The following is a 22,168-nucleotide window of genomic DNA, read 5'->3' on the forward strand; positions in this document are numbered from 1 at the left end:
GAGGAGGAGAAAGATCTGGATTTGTCAGTCACAGGATGACTATGAGCCACCAATGTGATGTGGCCGTGAAAAAGGCTAATGTGATGCATTAGGGGAGCTATTTCCAGTAGAGACAGGGAAGTGTTATTGCCATTACACAAGGCACTGGTGAGACCTCACCTGGAATATTGTGTGCAGTTCTGGTCTCCTGTGTTTAAGAAAGATGAATTCAAACTGGAACAGGTGCAGATAAGGGCTAGTAGGATAATCAGAGAAATGGAGCACCTACCTTACAAGAGGACACTCAAAGAGTTTGGCTTGTTTAACCTAACTAAACAAAGGCTGAAGAGAGATATGATTTGCTCTTTCTAAATATATCAGAGCGCTAAATATCAGGGAGGGAGAAGAGTTATTTAAGTGCCAATGTGAACACAAGAACAAATAGATATAACCTGGACATCAGTAAATTTAATCTTGAAATTAGATGAAGGGTTCTAACCATCAGAGGAATGAAGTTCTGGAACAGCCTTCCAAGAGGAGCAGTGGGGGCAAAAAACCTAACTGGCTTTATGACTGAGCTTGATATGTTTATGGAGGGGATGGTACAATGAGACTGCCTACAGTGGTATGTAGCTGATCTGCAACTGCTAATAGTAAATCTCTCCAACAGCCGGTGATTGGACATTAGATAGGGAGGGCTACTAAGTTACTACAAAGAATTCTTTCCCAGGTATCTGCCTGGTGGGTCTTGCCCACATGCTCAGGGTCTAACTGATCACCATATTTGGGATTGGGAAGGAATTTTTCCCTGGGTCACATGGGCAGAAAACCTTGATTTTTTTTATTTCCTCGCAGCATGGGTCACTTGTAGGTCTAAATTAGGTAAATGGTGGAATCTCTATAATTTGAAGTCTTTAAAGCATGATTTGAGAAGGTCAGTAACTCAGCCAGAGGTTAGGAGTCTATTACAGGAGTGGGTGAGTGAGGTTCTGTGGCCTGCAATGTGCAGGAGGTCAGACTAGATGATCATGATGGTCCCTTCTGGCCTCAAATTCTATGAGTCTAATAGTAAGCTGCCCTTAGATGCAAAGGAACCACACATACATCCATGCAAAGGCAAACGTTGGTCCCTCATGTGGCTGAACTTTTGCAGACAAATGAATTGTCCATGCTGAAAAATTGTTGTTGGGGGGAGGGGTTTGGATTTGGGACTTTTCTCTAAGACCTCTCCCCCGCCCTTTACTGTATTAATGTCACTTCTTACAGCAAATCCTGCCTCTGTGAGCTGAAAAACGATCACCACGCAGAGATGACACTAAAAGACTGCACACAGCTAACTTCCAGCCTCCGTGTTGATGGGCATTCTGAGCCATTATCAATGGGGGAGTACAGCTTAATTTGCCCATAGTCAAATTTGCTGATATCCCGGGCAGCAAATTTTATTGCATGGCAAAGAAATGTGTGCTAATAATTACTTTATAAAGCCTAATAAAACATGCTGGGGGAGGAAAGGCAATCAGGACCAACTGGAATATGTTTGTGTTCACATTCTTCCACCTTCTGTCCTAGAGGCCAGGAGACATTGTCCCTCAAGTGTTGCCAAGAAAAGGAACTGAGATCCTTTTCAGTTCCCCCTTTGAATCTGCAAACTTCATCCCTGCTTCCCTCTCCTAGGGGAGGAAATAGTTCAGATTAAATTAGTATTGAAGCTGGAAGCCTGGAGTTGGAATCATTCCCCCGTTGACCTTTGCTGGGCTCAGAAGGTAAAAGCCTTCAGGGCAAATTTGAAAATGAAATCTCCTGCCAGTCTTTCTCCCACTTAGAGGTCCTAGTGTTTTTCCTCACGTGTTCTGCTTTAGTACTTAAGAGACCTTTTCCTCAGTCACCTTAGATGGACCTCCAGGGCAAACAAAATAATTGGCTTAGTCAAATGCCAGAGACAAAATGAAAAATTCATTTCTCAGGTGTAGCTCTGCTTGTAAATGGACTGGATCGCCACCTCTCTCCATTTCTAGTTCCCCCTCTCTCTCGGCATCCTTGCCATAGTGAATGCTTCAAAGCTCTGAGTCAGAGGGGCAAATGATTAAAAGCAGGGTGTAATTCTAGTCCATTCCTTCGGCATTCCTGTAGAACCCATGACATACAGCCCGAGAGCTGTGTACTTTGTGGGGCTCAGATTTTGAAAGATGGGGTGGGGGTTGAAGCTCAGGCAGTTTGGCACCTAAATGTAGGCTCCTACGTCCATATTCAGGCATCTAAGTAAGTGGCTTTCCAAGGAGGCATAAAGGGACTCAGCATCAGGCAGTAGAAGACTATTTACAGGAAATTGGTCTAAATGGGCTAAGTGATCAGCTGATCTGATCAAACAGCAGAAGGAATTACTACTTTAAAAGGGGAAGAGCAAGTGGTCAGAGATGGGTAATCCCAGAGAACAGGCCTTGCATAGAGAGACACGGAGGGACTCGAACAGACATTTTCATGGAGGGCTTTCTGTATAGGATCCATTAAACAAATGCCCCGACCCTACTCTGACACTGTTCTATGAGTAGCAAGTTTTTATCTTATGACTCAGAATGCCCCGATTGGGAACCTGGTCCCATTATGCTAGACACGGTACAAACAGATCAAGGACAATCCCTGCCCTGGAGGGCTTCCAACCCATCTTCTTGGACAAGCCCCATGACTGTAGGATATAAACACCGCACAGTCATTATCCTCTCAGCACCCTTCGGAGAAGGTGGCTCTTACTCACACCTCCTCAAGCTCACACAAGGTGCCCACAGCAAAGCCAGGCTTTGACTTTGGAGAGCCTTCTGTCTGACGACTATTAATATTTATCCTTTGGCTCATCCGCCTCATTTCCACTTTGGCTGAAGTGCTTCATCCCTAGCTCTGATCATCCTTTAAGTTCCTATCTTTTGGGATCATCTTCTCATAACCCTGTCCTAGCACAGCTGCAAGACAATGGGAAGTAAACACTTGGAAGAGACTGGTGTCTGACATGCTACCTGGGTAACACTCTTCCACCCGCCTAAAGTGGTATTATTCCTTATTTTCCCAGTGGGTGATGCTTTACAAATGAAAGGCAGCTACAGACGGCTAGCGACCTCTAGGACACAGTTAAAGGATGGTGTTGATGGGTTTCCAGACCACATTGTTAAATGTGTAAAGGGGATCCCGTGGCAGGGACCATCCAGTCTCTTTCAGCATTGAGCCACTCCTGCTTTGCGGGGTGGGTTCGGCTTGGCAAAAGGTAGATTGCTCCACCAGCCGTGGGTAAGCAGGTCTGAATAAAATGACATCTCTTTTCCCCAGATCTTTGCCCCAAGCTGACCCTGAATGAAGCTGCTTGCAGGATTCTTTTCCACTTGGTCCCTATGTTTTCACAGGGAAGAACAATTCCCTTCACTGCAGCAATCCTGGGATGGAATTCCCTGGCCTGTATGATGCTGGTGGTGATCGATGATTGATGATCGTAGTGGACCCTAGTTCTTTACAATCTATGCCTCTCTTTTCTTGTTTGCCTGTCTTGGAGTGTCTGGTGCCAGCTGGAAGCTCCAGTGCTGAAATGCAGCAGTACAAGCTTCTCAGGTGAGATTTCTAACTTGGTTCTGCATCCTCAAGAGGCCTGAAAAAGCCTATGGATTTGGGTGCTTAACCAAGCCAAACCCCAGTTCCAAATCTTTGGTGGCTCACCCACCGCTAATTACAGGAGAGGTACATACAAAGGTAAATCGTATGTGGCAACATGCCAGACTGTGGACACTGTCACAGCACAAGATCTTTGTGAAAGACTTGTTCCTGGCAAACACTCTGCACGGGTCTGCCATTAAGAAGTTGCAATGCAAAGCGATAGGAGTGGGGTGCAAATGATGTGAAGGGCCTGTTATATCATGTCCAATCAGCAAGGCAATCCCTTTGTTGTTGGTGGGGCAGTGGCAACAAGTCTGATGGAGAATTTCTGAGCAAGGCCATTAGGAAAGACTGTTCCCGTCAGGTTCAAACATGGTGGGATGTTCTCCAGCAGATTCAAACACAGTGGTAAGGGCAGTGTGGGATACAGGCCTGGCTGACGGTGTCATGTCTTTCCCTGCTAACCCAAACGTATCTTAGAATTCCATCCTGGGTGTCGTTTTGGGCTGGGGTTTTCATGGGTGCCTAAGGAGTGAGATTGGGTGTGTGACTCCTCTGAAAATCCAGGCCTTAGTTACCACCAATCGTGACCCTTGTCTAGCCAGATGGGAATTCTTTGTTCCTTTGCTGCATAAACGAAACATAAACTCTGGCCCTTAACCATGGAGCAGAACATGCTATTGTGCAGAAGGCTTCAGGGCATGCCAAGGAGGGGGAATTTCAGGCACTGATGAGTAATTATGGCCTTTCCCTCTTGAACAATAGGTTGTAGCTTAGACATCATTCCCTAACAAAAATCTTTGTTAAGTCAAAATCTAGTGAAATCAGTGGCAAAACTCCCATTGATTCTGACGGGGGCCAGGATTTCACCCATTATGTAACACACCAATTATTTTATATATATATGGGATACATGATGGGGTGGGAGAGAGGTTTCACTGACATGCATTGGGACCAAACTCATTGTTCACAAGTTTATTATGTAGCACTTCCTAAAAGATTGCTGGTAATCCTTTGCCCTAGACCATCATGCATTCTGCATATGCTACCTATGGACCAAGAAACAATTACAGAAATACCTCAGAGAGTTTGATTGGGATTATTTTCTTTCATCCTTCTTCCTGAAAAGCTAAGGACCTTTAATTGCCATGACAGGACTCAGGAGGAGCCACAAAACCGCATATGCACCAAAATAGCTTTTCTACACCTAAAGCTCAGGAATTTTAAGTGTATTACCTTGGGATGGTACCACTTCCTCAGAGGAACACTTGAAGGTTTATGATTTACATGGAGCCCCACTGATTGGCACTAGCTGAGGATGGGGCCCTAAAACCTCATTCCTTTATAGAATCCTTTGAATCAGGCAAGGCCTGGGGGAGTCCACATTTTAAAGCCAAAAGGTGGGAGTTCTTCCCACAATAGTCACGTTATTGTTCTACAGAGAACTCTCACCTCTTTCTGTAACGATCAATGTTCAGTCGACTACTGAGACAGAAAATGAGGGGCCCCTGCCTTCCACTCCTTGTAAAGAAATCAGGCAACCACGTTCCTGAGGTGCATATTTTCAGAGTGGAATACAGGAAGTGGTCCAATCTCTGACACCCCATCCTCTGGAGGATAACAACTTCAGTTCTTTCTGTTGCATGAGAAAATGGTCACCCAGAGGACCAAATTCTCTGCTGGCATAAACCCATTAATGTTGATGTAGGTACACCGGCAGACAATATGGCCCAGAATCAGATACAAATGAAACAGGAAAAGACTCCTATATCAGCATGTGTATTGACACCACAGGGACTCAAAGGAAAGCCTCATGTCCCAGCTGAGTAAACATCTGATTGCAGCTGGCCAGAAAACTGATATTGAGACAGCAAGGACATGCACAAAAGACAATAGAAAATTCCTGATGCAAACAGAATATTCATTTAATCTCAGACCTGTGAATGGGATCTACAGCCAGTGACCTCACTGTGGAAATCTGCAACTGGTGATGGCAACGGCAAATTGCACACATGCAGATAACTAAAATCCAGCTTTGGGCAAAATTGGCTACAAATGGTATTTCACATCTCGCCTTTGCTATCCAGTTTATATCTAGTAGTTTTATATCTAACTTGAAACCATTACAGTCTAAAAGAGACTGCCTTCCAGATTCCAAATCTCATTTTCTATCAAGATTTCCAAAACAATGTGGCAAAATGAACACACACAAATAGCCACTCTTTTTGTGTGACTCAACTACCACTCCACGTGGGCTGATCCTACAGTTGCTAGAGATAATAACAGTCTCATGGTTAGGGCAATCAGGATACCTAGATTTGATTCCTGTCTCCACCACACTCCCTCTGCAACCCTGGTCAAGGCTCTCTGTGCCTCAATTTCCCAACAATAAAATGGGGATAACGTTTGCTTAGGTTGCAAGCTCTTTTTGGGACAGGGCCTCTCTCTTGCTATGTGTATTTACAGTGCTTAGCGCAGTGGGTGCCTCAGAGCACCGCTGTACTACAAATAAGAGCTAGCAAACCTTATTCCAGGCACTGTGCATACAGCATCACTGATGCCCATCCATTAACAAAGAGTGCAAACAACCAGGGTAGACATTAATTCCGAATTATAATGCTTGTTGCTGTGTGGCTCACAAGGGAAAAGCCTGAGATTACAATGGGATCAAACAAAACGTGAGAGATTGAAGAGCTTGGTCTAGCCATTCCTTTCACCATGCAGCTAGTTGTGTCCTGCAAATGGTCGCACAGAGCTACAGCTGCATTTGTCCTAGTTAGTTGAGTTGTACTGGGTTAAAACCTGCGGTCCTTTCTTGGGCTTCACTCAGGCCACACCCACTGTGATGCCTATACTGAAAAGGTGCATAACTACGTAAGCACAATGACTCTGCGCCGAATGACCCCCTACCAGCTCCTTGTAGTTCTACCGGAGTCTAACAATATTGCACGTGACACCTGTACGGGGAGATTTCAGCAAACCAGTGAAGTGCCTGAAACCACTATTGCTTATTGCTAAAAGCAGCCAAGTCAGCAGGCTTAGCTTAACCAAGGAAGGAGGGGAGGGAGTTTTGGGTGCCACAGAAAGGGCAGTTTGACCCCCCGCATCCTTCCTGATAAGAATTGTGTTGAAGTTGCTGATACATGCATTTTAGAAGAGCAAGATGTGCCCCAGGAATGTCTATTGGGGCCTTAAGACTGCAAACTCTCGAAAAACCCACACCTAGTTAATCAATAATTAGAAGGAACCTCTTGTTTGACCATTCAAACAGCTTACTTAACAAGTTTTCTTTAAGGGACATGTCATTCTATTACTAATGTATAAATAAGGGGGCAAAGTTTGAGGGGGAGGGGGACTCTTCGGGGCTGGACTCTCCCTCTGGCTGCATCTTGTGTTCCCCACTGGCAGACGCCACCGCTGTGCCACTCGAGAGCCCCACTCAGCTTCGGTAATTATCGAGGGTGGGGGGTGTTCTGCTAACCTGTTGTGGACGTGTGTAAGTGCTGGAGACTAGGTAAAGTTTAGCTTTAAGTGAAAGCACTCATGTGTTGTCCTGTTTGTGCCAGCCATCACGGTCGGACGGCCGTGTCTCCCCTGATTTATTTCCTGACACCTCCTCGCACAGAGTAAAAGTTACCAAGAGCTTTGGGTTGAAAGAACCCCAGGTAACAACACCTAGGCCCAGAATTACATAGAACAATTTGCATTGCAGTATACTCCCGTTTCACCAAAACCCTATGATCCGAATTGCCACATTAGGCACATCCCTGCCTTGCCCCCCAGCATGAGACACATGAGAAACACACCCTCTGCAGAGACCCCTGGCCAGGACTGTGAAGATGAGCTGGGGCATGAGGCCCCTTTCAACCCCCCACCCCAGTCACTAGGGAGGCTACCCCACTGCTGAATGGCTCCTGACATCTCAATTATCTGAACTCTGATTAGCCAAATAAAATCCATGCCCCCTCCCATTCAGATAATTGGGGGTACACAGCACTTCAATAACAGTAGCACCCTCAAAAGCAAGTAAGCTGTTAACCCTGCTCCAACGATCTTACAACCAAAAGAGAAAAAAGAAGGATTATTAGCACCAAGGCTGGCCAGAGAAGAAGAAGGCTGTTTCACAAAAAACTTTGAGGGGTTGACATTAGTTTCCATTCCAGTGCAAAATGAAACCAAGACCTTTGGAAAAGTTTTGTCAAAACAACAGAAAGAGGGAGACTGACCATTGGCAGGTCCCATCCACAGACTAAAAAAACCCCAACATTTGAGATGTAATCAGTACGCTGTAGAATGAAGAATTTAGCCTTTATGCATGTCCCTACTATGCCTGAATCAGAGCAGGGAATCTGAATCTCCCAGGGAAGTGCCTTATCATGGGGCTGTTGGTTATTTTCTCTCTCCTCCTGCTCCCAACCCCGATTTGGACCAGAAATTCCAGTCTGCTCCTGAGAAAATTTCAGGTAATCTGACATGTTTCTGTGAAAAGTTTCGGTTGCAACAATTTGGCATTTTCTGACCAAAAAAACTTTGCTGAAAAATTTCCAACCAGTCCTATCCGCCCCATATGACAGTTGGGAAACTGAGGCACAGAGCGCTTTAAATGACTTGCCCACAGGCACAGAAGAAAACTGTGGGCAGAGCTGCCATTACCCCCACTTTCCCAAGTCTAGTCTTTTAACTGCAAAGTTAGCCTTAGTGCCCATGCTAAGCCCCTGTGTTCTACAGATAAAACTACACCGAAAACCTGTGTGCCTGAATGGCCACACTGAGTTTGTTTATTAATTTCAGTTTTGTCCCCGCAGCCCTCAGGCTGGCTGGATGCTTGCATACCCTAATTTATATATCCACCTTTGCTCTTGTCTACAAATATTCTTAAAAAACGTTAGTGAACAGGTTTTAAAAAAAAGAAAGACTGGAAAACAAAATGCCTGCCAAAGGGAAAAGAACCAAACCAGCCAGGAGAGTAGTGTTATTGCCAAGAAGCTATCGCAGCCAGAGAAGGGCATTTAAGAAAAAACAGGTGGATGACATGGATCCCTTTAAACTCTTCCCAAGGAAGCAGCCTTCGCGGCTTTTCCCACCGCTTTTGAGAGAGCAGTGCAATAAAAATGTCAGTGGTGAAATAATGCAGCCCATCTTTGGAACCCCTTGCCTGTGTCCAGCCAGATGACGCTATTTTAAAGAGCCAACGAGTATCGCAGTAGTAAATATCAGAACAAGGATGCCTCTAGCATTTGGAAACCTGGCTTCGAATGAGGCTTGGGCTGTAAGTGAAACAAGCATGCATGAAGACAAGGCCACGGCTCAGTTTGAGTGGCGTGTGACATCAGGTGGAAATCACCTTGGTGGTGGTTGCATTATGATCCTGAAATTTGGGTCTAGCCCACCAAAAAGTTCTCAAGACTTTTCTTGGAGCTGAACTGCACTGACAAGTGATCTGTGCTGATGTATCGCTGTGGGTGTGAAACCCAGTTGTTTCCTCTGATTTTAACCTTAAGCTAAGCAAACCTTGGCTGAGTTTCGCTTTGAATTGGGGGTTTGGAACATAAAGCCAAACTCAGTATATGATACCCATGTAAACTAAACCTAAAAATCTGTCTTTGAACTCATAGCAACCAAAACTACTGACCTTCGCACAAGTCTATGTCTATACTAGATTTTGAGCATAATTACAATCAAGTCAGGAACAAAGTTACAGCATTGTTAAAAACAGTGGTATAGATGGGACTTGGCTATCTCCCATTAACCAAGCTATAGCCTTGGCTTTCCAAGGCTTAACTCAGTTATGGGGTTTTGGTTAGGGTCCTGTCTGCACTACAAATGTTAATCACGGTGTAATCAGATCTGGGGGGAACTGTGATTGTAACCAAGATTCCCGATGTTTGTAGTGGTGACACAGTTATAATTGTAGTGTAGAAGAAACATAATTCAGTGAAGAAATGTCTAAAATTGGGTTATAGCCATGCTCACGACAGAGGTGCACTTAGGGTGACCAGACAGCAAATGTGAAAAATCGGGACAGAGGGTGGGGGGTAATAGGTGCCTATATAAGAAAAAGCCCCAAATATCGGGACTGTCCCTATAAAATCAGGGCATCTGGTCACCCTAGATGCACTACAAGGACGAGCTGTATCTGTCAGGCACTAGGCAGTGCTGCCAGCTTCCATGAGAATTGCAATTCATTCTAAGAAAATAGGTGGGGGGGGATGAGGAACACAAGGATTTTTAAAAAACAAACAAACCCTGAAACTGTTTCCAGAGTGAAACCAGACATCAGTGATTATCCTGTGAGTAAAGGGCCAGGAACAACGCTAGTATCTGAAGATGTTTTTTCTGTTTTGTCCCAGCGCAGTCACTAATGACAACAGCTAATGTAAAAAGAGAAATATCTGTAACTGACGAAAAACTATTTTCTTATCACTGGGCACCTCATGTGGATTTTAACCCCAAAATGATCTTTCGATCCTGGAAATATGCCAGAAATACTTCCAATTTTTGTTTAATCCTCCACAATTATGAAATATATTTTCCTCTCCATTGTCATATTCTGTCTCAATTGTTGGCATGTAGGGAGAGAGAGAAAAATACATTGCTTTCTCATCTTTTAAATATGCTTTTATAAGAAGAGATGAAGAGCCCTGATCATATTCAAAGTCCTTCTGTTAATATCAAGAATGCTTTGGGAGTTCAAGAGGCAGCTGCTCCTACCAAGTGTGTATGTGAACTATGGATTCACATAGGCTTTGTCAATCGTCTCGACTGGGATGAAAGGATCTTGGTTTCTCCTAGAGCAGACTCAGTTCCCCCATTTCCTTGTCTGCGATGTGTGAATTTATTTAGTAGCATTCCCCACAGTGATTGTTAGGTTGTTGTCTTGCCTTTAATTTCATGCTTGGTTCCTCCCAAGAACAATGAGATGTAAAAATCAATTTGGGCATAAAAACAAATGGAGCTGACAGAGCTCTTGGTTATTATCAAGAATAAACCCATCCGCTCCGTAAGCCGACCAGATCTTGAGTTTTCTGGTCTTATGAAAGAGAGAAGCAGGCAGAATTAACTGCTTGTGCACACTTTGTAATTAGACATCCTTTCTGCAATGAAAGAGGGTTTACATTAGATTTACTAAAACAATAATGCTCTTCACTGAGGGTCAGATTTTCAGAGACTTAGGAGTAGAGCTGGGCCATTTGTTGTTGGTTTGTTTTGGACAAATGGTTTATTCGCTGAAAAAAAAAGTTTCAGGTCAAATTTGGGGAATAGTTTTGTCTGGGAAAAAATCACCTATTTGCTGAGCTCAACTTAAGAGCACAGGTCCCATTGACTCTCAGTGAGATCTGTACTCCTAAATTACTTAGGGGTTTTGGAAAATCCCACCTTCGTCAAGAGAAGCAGGTAATTAAAAACCTATTAACTCAACTTTTCACCTCTGTAGGTGTCTCAGCATTGGGGCCTTCAAAGCACATTTGAGAACTTTCACTAGAGGCGTTTCCCAGAAGCAGAGGGACTTAAGGTACTGAGTTCTCTTCACTGCTGGCCATATTATAGCCTTGGCTCCAGTTGAAACTGTAATCTGTTTCTCTAAAAGAACTGGTGGACTAGAAACCTCTCGGAGCTTTCGCTCAAGATGGAAAAGGAACCTAATCCCATGTCTTTGAAAACAATGCAAGCACTGTGTACAAGCTATGGTGGGTTGCATTTTCAAAAGGATCTCTGTGACTTACTTTAAATGGGACTTAGGCTTCTAAATCATCCAACAGTATTTTAGCATTTAACTCCTACAGATTTCAGGCGCCCATTAAATTAATGATCTGGGCCTTAGTACTTTTGAAAATTTTACCCCCATCCAGGGGTCAAGATTTCAAAAGTCACTCCTGATTTCAGATACCACGGTTTTATGGTGCCTAACTTGAGCCACCTGATAAAAAGTGCTGAGCTGCCAAACTCTGAAAATGAAGGCTTATTAATGAGCCTCAAGCTGGTCACCCAAAAACTGAGGCACTCCAAATCACTGGCCAGTTTTATATAGCTTGGCCATTAAGAATACGACAGCTGGTAACAACCAGACATTAATTTTTGCTCTGCTGCAGTGGAAAGCCTGTTGAATTGCAGCAGTACAGTATAGCTTCCTGATTATAATCACAAGCCATCATGATTACCCTGCGTGTAACGAATTCCAGACATGATTACAAGGATTTTTAAAAGCGACCGTGATTCTGAGAGCCCCAATATTTGGGTGTCCAACCTCAGACATCTTAAAGGGACCTGATTTTCTCAGAGCCTGAGCAGTACACTTGGAAAATCAGGTCTCTTTAAGGCATTTCATGTTGGTTACCCAAAAATTAAGGCACCAAAATCAATAGTCACTGTCATAACCATACAGCTAAGGGTAGCTTAGAATTCCTCCTTACCTGTAAGGGTTAAGAAGCTCAAATAACCTGGTTGGCACCTGACCAAAAAGACCAATGGGGAAAGACGATACTTTCAAATCTTGGGCGTGGGGGGAGGCTTTGGGTGTTCTCTTGGGAAGCAGAGAAGCATCAGGTCAGAAAACTCCTTCTCCTATAAACCATCCTAAAAGTCTCTCATATTACAAAATTTGTAAGTAAAAGCCAGGCAAGGCGTGTTACATTATCTTTTGTTCTGCTTGTGAATTTTTCCTTTGCTGGAGGGAGGTTTATTCCTGTTTTTTGTAACTTTGAAACTAAGCCTCGAGGAAGTTCTGCTGTGTTTTTTGAATCTTTTGTTACCCTGTAAAGTTATTTTCCATCCTGATTTTACAGAGGTGATTTTTACCCTTTTTTTTAAATAAAATCCTTCTTTTACGAACCTGACTGATTTCTCTATTGTCCTAAGACCCAGGGGTTTGGGTCTGTGATCACTTTGTAACCATTGGTTAGGATATTATTCTCAAGCCTCCCAGGAAAGGGGGTATAAGGGCTTGGGGGGATATTTTGCGGGAATAGGAAGCCCAAGTGGTCCTTTCCCTGATTCTTTGTTAAATCACTTGGTGGTGGCAGCGTACCCTCCAAGGGCAAAGCATTTGTGCCTTGGGGAAGTTTTAACCTAAACTGGTAGAAATAAGCTGAGGGGGTCTTTCATGCGGGTCCCCACATCTGTACCCTAGAGTTCAGAGTGGGGAGGGAACCCTGACAGTCACTTTCAAAAATCTTGACCGTAACACCTACTTATTAAAAAGCAACAGGTTACACAGGGACTAGGACACAGCGTCAAGTAGTGGAGCGTGTTAGCCATAAACACAAATCCATTTTACTTGGGTAGCATCAATTCCCTTGCAACTTTCGGCAAGAAAATACTGGTTTCCTCTCTCCCAACCAAACTTTTCCTACCTACTTTATTTTATTATGAAGGTACAATGCTACATTTTGCCAGCTCACACCCTTGGGCAACTGCATTGGTTTCTCTGGAAAGAATCTGGCCCATTTGGATTCTGGTGATGATTTGCGTTTCAACAGCCTGTGATGTCACAATGTGCACATGGGATTTTAGAAGTTCAGTGCTGCACAAAGAAGCATGTGGGGCGAGGGAGGAAGCCTTTAGCCAAAAGCCAAGCTATGATATAACTAGAAGGATCACATAAATGTACTGATAAAGTAAAGCATTGGGGGTAAAAACAAAGGGTTGGGGTTTTGGTCTTTTTTAGTTTTTTGTTTGTTTGTTTTTCTGCAAATTTACACAAAAGAGAGGACTGCTCCCCAGTCCACTCAAGAAGTAATAAAAGATAATAAAACTTCTGTTTCCCCCACCTTTGTCTTATCTACTTAGACTGTGAGCTGCTCAGGGCAGGGACTGTCTGTGTATGTACAACTGGGCCCTGCTCTCAGTTGTGGCTTCCAGGAATAAGAAATAATAATAATTAATTTTCTGCACGTGTTGGCAGAGCAGACCTCAGGTCACAGGCACTGAAATCTCCATCCTTAGAGGTTTTGAAGGCCCAGCTTGACAAAGCCCTGGCTGGGATGATTTAGTTGGGGGTTTGAGCAGAGGGTTGGACTAGATGTCCTCCTGAGGTCTCTGCCAACCCTAATCTTCTATAATTCTCTGAAATAGACCTGAATCGCAAGACAGTTCATCCACACAGTGCAGGAAAGATAAGGACAAAGCAGACAGGTGCAATGAGGGTGGCTAAAAAGGGGAAAGAGACAAGGGCCAAGGTAAGCAGAGAAGAGCTGATGGGCTAGTGAAACAAGGGAGGAGAAATATGGCAGAAATCACACTGGGTTGTATGACTTATTTTAAATACAACCTGATAATTAACAAATAATATTCACATTTTACAAGGAAGGAGTGACCACTCCAGGGCTTCTTTTGCATTGTCCTGCTTCCCCCTGGCTTTACAATGGTCAGGGTGTCTGTCATGGACGGGAGTGTCCCACATTTCGGGGGCTGTGCCCCCCACACTCTGATTGGAGAACTGAGGCTGATGACCCGGAGCTCTGTCCACATGGGACCCAAAGGTGGTGGTTTGTCTCCTGCCACGCTCATGGCGGTCACTGCTGTCTGTGGGTGTATGGGGGTGGGGGTGCATGCTACCTGGAAGGCTCCCATCACTGCAATAGTAGCTGATGAGGGATATAAGAGCCTCTCATGGTGCAGTCATGGCCAGTGGGGCCACGTTAGTTGCCGTCAAACTGCAGCTTTATCTGTCGCCTGGAATTCTAATTTGTGGTTTATGCCCCATAAAAATGTGAGCTTTCCAGGCTGAAAAAAGCAACGGTTGCCTGTTTCAGCTGCCTCTTTTTTTCCACTAGAGCTGCTGTAACCAACTAGACCTGTGCATGGCCAGAGCTGTGTATTCCAAAACAGTATGGATTTCCCATTTGTAATTTGAAAACCACACAGTGTAATTGGCCCATTGAAGTACTTGGGTCCGTTCTGATCCAGCCTCTCAGGATACTAGGCCAGGGGGAGTTCTGTGGAACACTGCTCTGTCCTAAGAAAGGCCAAATGGGAAACAAGCTGCATTTCACTTTTAATGGATGATATTTTTAAAGAGGAACTCCAGTCTAGGGAGCAAAACAGCCAATTGCTTCTCAAAACAGCTCGAGTTCACCAGGCCCAATCTAGGTAAGTCAAAATTTCCCTCCCAACTAGGATGTGGTTATATGGGGGGAAGTAGCCTCTGAAACTGGTTTTAAAAGCAGTTGAGTTAAATAGATGCAAACCCATGTGTGGACACTCTTATTTCAGTTTATGCCCAGTAAGCTAAAACCACAAAAAGCCACCATCAAACTGAAATGACTGCCTACACAAGACTTTGCATCTGATTAACTAAATCCTCTGTGTGTGTATGTGTGTCTCTGTGTGTGTGTGTGTGTGTTTGTGCCCTTCACAGAGACTGTGTTGCCAATTCTCACCATTTTACTGCAAGCTTCATGATCTCTGACATTTTTTTCTTAAAGCCCCAGCTTCTCAGCTGGTGTAGCTTGTCCCAGTGCATTGGGGGGAGGGATAGCTCAGTGGTTTGAGCATTGGCCTGCTAAACCCAGGGTTGTGAGTTCAGTCCTTAAGCGGGCCATTTAGGGATCTGGGGCAAAAATTGGGGATTTGTCCTACTTTGAGCAGGGGGGGTTGGACTTAGGTGATCTCCTGTGGTCCCTTCCAGCCCTGATATTCTATGACTGAAAGCCATGGAGTTCTGATGCCTGACACCAGCTGAGGCTGGGCCCCCTGGAGGCCTGTGATTAAGTGAGCAGCTCCACTTCATTTTTAAAAAGTTTCTACCCCAACCAGTTGCAGAGAAAAGCTTGAAAATGGGACACCCTCCCCCACAAAGGCACAGAAACCAAAAAGGGGTGGGGGGGAACCCAAACGTGTTACTTTTTTACACATCGCTGAGGCTGTGTTCCCTAGTGGGACTGGAACTCAGAACTGGGTTATAGGGCCCAGCTCTACCCCTGGTCTGCTGGGTGACCTTGTACAAACCTCTGTGTTGCTCTGTGCCTCAGTTTCCCCATTCATCGAACAGGAATAATGGTACTGAGCTGCTGATGAAAACTACTCTGTACGGGCTAGGCGGTGGTGTTATTGTGCATGCCTGTGTGATGGCTGCCATTTTAGAGGGCTCATACACAGCAGCGAAGGAGACAACCCTGCATTTGAGACTAAGCTGAGATGCAGTTTGCCGGAGTCCAATTTTCCGCAGCAGATGGGCTTTTTCTTTCCCGTCATCATTAAAATCCCCATGCCATATGTACCAGCTCTTCAGCTGGCATGTTCCTCCCGGGGAATGATGCCAATTTTCTCCAGCTGAGAGCTGACCTACATTTTTCATTGGCTAGGGTGGTGCTTCCATTGTGAGAGTGAGCATAATGGCTGACATGTGTGCAACCGATACGCTTGGTTAATTGCACTCAGAGCTTTTCACCTCTTGGCCACTGGGGCTGGTCCATTGCTGGTCGGCCGTGACTGGCTGTCACCGTTGGACAGTTGCTGTGAAATGAGGAGGTGGGCTCCAACTCTCCACCTACCGATGCCTGCATCACATACGCATGCCCCCTGTATTTTGCATCAGTGTTAGCAATGAATCACAGACAACACACGGGCCACTTGCTCATCACAGCCCATTCACTTCTGTAGGTGGGGAAACGTGGGCACCAAAAGGTGAAGTGACTTGACCACTGAAATCAATGGAAGGTAGGAGGCCACGCCCCTTTGAGGAGCTGGGCCCTGGTTCTTTCATTCAAGCAACAGAGACTTTTTGATCTAGATGTCCCTGGTACCATCCCACAGTTCGCTCAGCAGGGGCATCTTTAGATCAACATAGATAATAAAATAACCAGCTGGGTGGGGGGCATCTTATATTGCGGCTTCAGCTGTTCTGTGGCTAAACAAAGAACCTCAATATCCAGGGCTGTTTAACTGGTTCCACTCACTAGCCAAAAAAAATCACTTTACCGAGGGATGGTCTCCAGCAGAACATGAGAGCTATTTGATTAATCAGCTAATCCTCAAATGACAGGCATTGCAGATAAACTATTTTCCATTAAAATCTAGCTGCAGAACGACAGGCACACCAGATGACTTGATTTAATTATCCCATATACTACCCTTATACACATTCAAACATCTGACCCACGCTAACAAGACTTGGGACTTCAAAGCCACGTGACTCATCCCTCAAACCACATGAAAGTGAGTAACAGCAGAAAAGCCAACTCCTAGCACACACCCCACTAGGCTCCTTTTGCAAACTAATTTAATTTTTATAGACATATGGTCGTGGCAGTGAAAATGACCCCAATTAACTCATTTCTCCTAATGGCAGAGCAGTGTCCTCTCAACTCCTGTTGGAGCCCGTGGGCTCATGTTTACCTCCCACCCTTCCAAAGCCCCATGTCACAATCTTTTAAGCAGGATAGACAGTTTGGCCAGAGACTTCGCTGTTGAGAGATGGAAGCTAGGCGTGGTATCGCTCTAGGACTTTGAGTCCTGGTCAAGCTAGAAAGAATGAGCCCAGATGCTAATGAACAAACCTGAGTACCCTAAACGGCACTGAAGAAGGCAGCTTGCAGGGTGTGTGACTGAAACAGAAATCATCTTAAAATTACTCAATAGCCTGAATGTGTTTTAAATTACCAACCTTTCTGTCGCTTGCCAGTTTCTGTCGCAGATGTAACGTTACAGTATTTAGCTACCTTTTAGAACTAATTTCCAGTGGATTACTCCCACAACACACAATCACAGCCAATGAGACTGGCATTCGTGCACCAGAAATAAGCACACTGATCCTTCCTAGACCCGTGTGACTTGGCACAAATGACTGAGCTGCCATGGGTGCATTTTTCTTCAACTATGATGCCCTAAACATTTAGGCACCTTAAAAGACAGTGATTATGGATCCAGAGCCCATTGAACTCAGTGGTAAGATGCTTGTCATCTTCATTGGGGAATGGCTGTGTTTGTCTGGTAGAGCCCAACAAGGAAACAATACTCAATGCATGGGTTTCACAGTTAGTTCTTCGTGAGTTGGAATACAGGGTTGTATTGTACATGATCACGAGAGTACAGCGCAGTGTTGGAATATCAAACAGTGGTAGCCTGGGGGTCAACATGGGAATTTAAAACAGGGACAGTGAAACTAAGACATCCACACAACAGATGGGTTAAATCTGCAGGCGAGTTGGTAGCCAACTAAGGTAAAGGAGAACGTCTGATGCTTTGATGTTCTGACTATAAGAAAGTTGCACTAATGGAGGTTGGTAATTATAGGAACTGATGTTAGGAACGGAGTTAGGGTAATTGAAAACTTCTGCTTTGCTAGGTATTTATAACATGCTTTATTTGACTTCTTTGATGAATGCAATGACTTTAACTTTTTTAAACTACAGAAATGCGTGCAATACATTTATTATGAAGCAAAATTGTTTTACAAGTATGCAAGATGAAACAGTCCTACAGTGGTTAACGGCTGAGTGGTAGTGTAGTGTTTGTCCTTTTAAATTGAGGATTAGAAAAATATTTAAATGCTATGGGCCCAGATCCTCAGCCGGCGGATAACAACGTAGCTCCACAGACTTCACCCACTCAGGGGATAGCCTATGGGCAGATTTTTAAATGTATTTAGGAGTTGGTCTGCTGGTTGCAAGGCCTAAAACACTGAGCCTAAATCTCATTTAAAGTCAATGGAAGTTAATGATGTTTAGGCATTGAACTCCCAGTGATTTACATACTGAAGCTGATATTTATCTAGTAAATATCTTGGTTCTTTTACAACTCCTTTTTCCCCCTCCACATTGCCAAAATATTTAAGACCCAATCCCACAGAGTTGCTAATTCAGACCAGAGATGGTCAAAATTTTCCAAAATTAGATTTTTTTCAACAAAATATTTAAGTGAAATTTCAAATTTTTACCAAAGAAAGAAAGAAAGCTCTGCATTTGGGGGAATTTATTGTGTGTTTTTAACCAGCTATAATAACTGATCAACATTTCTTGAATTGCAAAAGTTTCCCCAAAAAATTGTAAAAATTTCAAATTTTGACAATTTAAAAAAAAATTAAATAAAAAATTCCCCCAAAAATTATTTATTTATAAATTTTGCATTTTTGACCCAGTAAAATCACTGGCAGAAGATTTGCGGAACTGGGGGTCCCTCAGAATAGCTTTCTCACCATGCTTCTTACCTCTAAAACCGGAGCTATTTGAGTGAGAGTAAGAAAAAAGAAAAAGCAATCTTACATCAATAAAACATTAGTGCTCAGTATGGCCATGATCCAAACTTTGGGTGTTTTTCCACTGACTTTACTGGGCTTCCCTATAACTGAAAAAAGATGATCATTTCTATTATGAAATACAGTTTGCTGTGGATATAATGACCATAGGTCTGTTGGCTGTTTGCTCACTCCATTTACTCCAAATGACTTATTGAGGACGGCTTTGCCCCAGGAGCAGATGGTTCAGTGCAGAAGATCAGTCTGAAAGAGGGTATGCCAAAATATCTGACAACTAGGGAAAGCCTCTGAAACACTCTTGTTCCCAGTTGACTGGTGAGTTTGTTGGATGATTTGGTTATCTCCATGTTGACCCATCAGCAGAACTTGACTGCGGATGTGGGAAGAGTGTTGGGAAACATAAGAACCATGGACCCCCATCCCCTAATAAACCTGAATTAAATCTCTCTATTACTAGCTGCTCATTCATGGCTTTGCCAAGAGCCCTGTGTAAGCAGCAGTGCCTCATTGAGCTGTCCCAGAAGAAGGTTGTGACTGAGTCTGCCTTCTGTATACCCAATTGAGTAAGGTGATGTGTCTACCCTGGCTCTATATGTGGTGCATATGTCCGTCGCTGTACTGGCATTGGTGGATAGGTCTAATTGCAGGATGGGGAGTCGCCACTCTGAGAAGGGGAATACGCGGGCTTCTTAGGCCTCTGTATGCCCTTGGGCACGTACCGCAGACAGGCCCCAGTCTGGCCCTAGATTTAGTGATGTGAAAGGTACATGTGTCACCCTCACTCAACACTATTCATTTAAACAATTGGAATTTAATTTTAATTTCCCTTTTATAAAGGCTTTTTATTGGCTTTCCTCTTGCAGTTTCTCTGGGCAATTGCTGTTGTCGCTTTATAAAATGGATGTAGGGCTCACTAGATTATTAAAATTGAAGGAGAGTGCCGCATTGGCTAAGTGACTCGTGGTTGGAAATCAATGTCCACAGAAGCTTTCGAACTGCTGTGGAAAGAATCTTTTGGCAAAAATGCACTGTCTCTAAACATGACCTCACCCCTGGTATGTTTGTGAAGCACTGGGAGAGCATAGTGTTTAAGTAATATATCATCCCTGTACCTTTGCTTTGGCTGTTGAAACAATTCATCAGTGACCAAGCCTGTCATAGGCTATATGATCCATCCTGTTCTTATTTTCTCCTTGAGCTCCAGTGACAGAATCACATCTAGATTTCTAATCATGGTGATTTCTTGAACATTTTCCTGTTCCTTCCTGGGAAAATTGTCAAAGCCACCGTGTCTAGGCTTCAAATTTTGGAATACACCACAATTTTGTAGGGCAGCTAGAGGGACACAAAAACTCGTTAGCGAGTTTGCAAAAATTTCAACAAGAAGGGCATGTCTTCTCTCCCGCGGCAGAGCTACAGAGCTCTACTGTAGGGTAGATGCTCCCTCCGGCACCGGAATGGCTTTTCCCATTGATGTAGTTAGTCCATCTCTCCAAGTCAACCTAACTACATTGCTGCACAGGGCACAGCATTTTCCACAGCCCTCCGCAATGTGGCTAGATGGATCTAATTTTTAAGTGTAGACCTCCCCTAAATTTTCTAATCTCAAAAAGTACAGACTCATTCAAACCTTTCCTATCGTGGTCCCTTGTCGTTGTGATCTAACGCTAAAAATCTCGAGGATTTTGCTCTTTTCTTTTCATTCAGACTCATACTTTGCAGGTGAAGTAAAATTATTCAGCTTATTTGAGACATGGAGATGTTCAAAGGGACCTAATAAAGTTTAAGTGAATAGACAGGTGACATGAACTTGCACAGTGATGACTAATGGCAGACAGTGCACACTGGAAGAAATCATTTAAACTACTCACACAACTTACTGGATTTTAAGCGTGCTGTAACAACTCAGCAACAAGACCTAGGTATAACTATGGGCAGTACACTGAAGAGCTCTGCTCAGTGAGACCCTGGTCAAAAAGGAAAAAAACATATTTGAGTGTGTAAGGAAAGGGACTGCGGGTAATACAGAAAATGTTATAATGTCATCGTATAAACCCACAGCCCACCCTCACCTAAAGCAGTGTTCATTTCTTGACACCCTGTGGCGCAGCAGAGAGAGGCAGAGTTTTGTGACAGATGACAAGGACGATTAGGGGTACAGAAAAATTCTCCTGTGAAGAGAGACTCAAAAGGTTTGGTCTGTTTAGTTTCTGAGAACAGATGAATAAGAGGGGGCATGATAAAGGTATACAACGTTATGAATGGGGAAGAGGAAGTAGATCAAAAATTTCTATTTCCCCTTTCTCATGATACCAGAGGAATGCGACAGTCAGTGAAACTGACAGGCAGCAGATTTCACATGGGTATGGATGAACTAGTTGCTGGACTGCTCAAATATTGCAATGCCTATTTTCCAACACTGGTGCTCAAAATCAGCCTTATATTAGCAGGATTCTTGTAGCCTTAAGTAGGGAGAGTCTATTTGCTCTTCATAACTGCCCCCACCCACACAGCCTTTGCCACGCGATCTCATGTTCTTTCTAACCTGCAATATAGGCATCCTGTGACTGATTCTACCCTCACTAAGATCAACGGCACACAATTTACACTGACACCAGTGGGAATGGAACTGAGCACCAACCAATCTGCAACAAAAATGGTTAATAATTGTATGTAATTATAATCCTTTTTCCTCGGATATATCCAATGCACAAGTTTTTCTGCAGACTTTACTATTTGGAAAGAATGAAAGGGACGTCACAGGCCATTTCTGAGTGGAAAGGAGACAAACAAATGTTAGACATATGTCAGAATTTCAAATGAATTTTTTTTTAAATTAGCCAACTCAAAATCAGTTTGATACAATTCTGCAAGTGTAGCAGAGACACTCTCCTTTGCCTTCACAGTAAATTATGGCGAATGCCAGGCCTAATCAATGTTCTAAGCTAAAGTTTAGGGGGTTCTAAAACAGGGTTTTAAAACCCCAGCCTGGGATTGTCTGCCAGGACTGAACTCCAGGATCTAAAAGCTCCTGTTGCTACTGTCTGAGAGAACTCAAACTTTCACCTCTTAAAGGCCACAGCAGACTCATCAACTTCTATACATGGGCTAGCGACTAGGTGGGGACAAAGAGCCAGGCGGTATTATCGATGGAAGATGGTTGCAACCTTAGCTCATCCTCTCCATAAAGAAGCTCAGTTCAGAGATAACATCCCTCTCCCAGACCTGCCCCCCCCTCCCGCTCCAATATCCTATCAATCCCGTACAATCCATAGATACAGAGAGGCCTCAGCAGACCTGGCCTGCTGCTTCTGGCATCAAGAATTATACTCTGCAGAATGGGGCACCTTTGAACTGAATGCC

Source organism: Caretta caretta, chromosome 11 (assembly GCF_965140235.1).
Source record: "Caretta caretta isolate rCarCar2 chromosome 11, rCarCar1.hap1, whole genome shotgun sequence".
Taxonomy (NCBI): Eukaryota; Metazoa; Chordata; order Testudines; family Cheloniidae; genus Caretta; species Caretta caretta.